Source organism: Carlito syrichta, unplaced genomic scaffold, assembly GCF_000164805.1.
Source record: "Carlito syrichta isolate Samal-C Ts95f unplaced genomic scaffold, Tarsius_syrichta-2.0.1 Scaffold305794, whole genome shotgun sequence".
In the NCBI taxonomy this organism is placed as follows: domain Eukaryota; kingdom Metazoa; phylum Chordata; class Mammalia; order Primates; family Tarsiidae; genus Carlito; species Carlito syrichta.
The window spans coordinates 40,215-42,024 of record NW_007249890.1 but is presented as its reverse complement, the minus strand read 5'-3'; positions in this window follow the sequence as shown (position 1 = coordinate 42,024).

The window sequence follows — 1,810 nt, the reverse complement described above, 5'->3', positions numbered from 1 at the left end:
CTGCGTTTGTGTCCATTTTCTCTCCCCGCTGGGTTTGCTGCACACCCCGGGCCGCGCGTGGATAGTGCTCTCCAAAGCGGGCGCGCACGGAAGGGTTCAAGGCTCGTCCCTAGAAACATGCTCGCCGTGTTCACACGTTCTCTTTTCTTTGAATATTTGAGAATGCACAATGTACATCAGTGACTCTTAGTATATGCGAATAGACTATATTAGCTTGTTGGTATAATTTATTAATAGATATGTTGGGGCAGTAATTTGTTTCATTCTTGGGGAATACGATCAAAAAAGTTTGCAGACCCATCTCTACGGTTAGGAAGTATTTGGTTCTACTTTGTTTATGAAGTTTGTTCACATTCACCAATAATGTCAGGGAACAAACTCACAAAACCCCCGGCATTCGGGGTGTGTGCGTGTTTACCCGAGGTTGTGTACCAGACACCTCTGGCTTGTAAACTGGGGTGCATTCGCAGTGGCTTTTAAAATTCTTTCTGAAAACATCGAAGGGCATCACACATTTTGATTTTGGGAAATCGGGCCCATTTAGCCAACTCAGAACGCAGTTCCTCACTATGACAGGGGACGGGGGGGTGGGCACGGGGTTTCCAGGTCCTCAAGGACCCTCCGTGCATCCGGAGACTCCCGCCGGAGTCTGCGCGTGGAGACCCTCCGCGCTTCTGCCTGAGACTGAAGTAAGGTGGGCGGGAGTGGAGGAAGGGTAATGGCGCTTTTAGAAAGATAAAAACGCGTTTGTTTGTTTTTTCTGTGACGACGTCCATGCTTGGCTTCAAGCCATGCAGTCTCTACTGGACACTCTGGGGTCCTGACTTAAACGGGGACCATTTTAATGCACCCACTGACGCGCACGGACCACCTTCGGGTGGCGGTGGCGCCCAGACCCTGGCCCCGGCGGGACCGACCCCTTGACCCACCGGCGTTGGGAGGCCGGACCAGCCTCTGACTGGGTCCTCCCGAAATGGGGACGTTCCTCCAACCACAGAGGTTTTAGTAAAATTGAGCACTTTGCAGACAGGCCGTGTGAACCACGAGGAGCCCAGCCAAACAAAAATCACTGTGACCCGACTCCCCTAAGCTATACACCCTCATCCAGGCCATGGCGAGGAGATTTTAATGTATTTTCTCCCGCTGGAAATATTTGTGTTTTAAATGCGCAGGGGTTGAGTGCGCTATTCTGAACGCGTTTCCTTTTCATTAAAAGACATAAAGCCGCTGAGTGCAGTGGCTCACGCACTTTGGGAGGCAGAGGCGAGAGGATTGCCTGAGCCTGGGTGTTTCCAGACCAGCCTGGGCAACATGGCGAGACCTCGGCTCTCCAATTAAAAAAAAAAACAAAACTGCCAGGCGCGGTGGCTCACGCCTGTCATCCCAGCACTTTGGGAGACTGAGGTGAGAGGATTTGAATCCCGGGGTTCAAGATCAGCCTGGGCAACTTGGTGAGACCTCATTCCCACAATCAATAAAAGAAATTAGACAGGCGTGGTGATGTGTGCCTGTAGCTCCAGCTACTTGGAAAGCTGAGGTGGAAGGATCACCTGAGCCCAGCAGGTCGAGGCTGCAGTGGCTGTGAGCGTGCCACTGCGCTCCGGCCTGGGCGACAGAGATTTCTATTTTTAAAAAAGACAAAACGCCGTTGGGAATTTGGATTTTTTGCAGAGTCCTGCTGTCGAGGGATGCTGGCGCCGTCTTAACGTCAGCGCTGTCCGTGCGCGGCCACCCCGTGGGGACTCGTGCTGCGTCCTGGCTCGTGGATGCCCCGGCTGTCACCGAAGGCAGGCGAGAGAAACACGGCGGG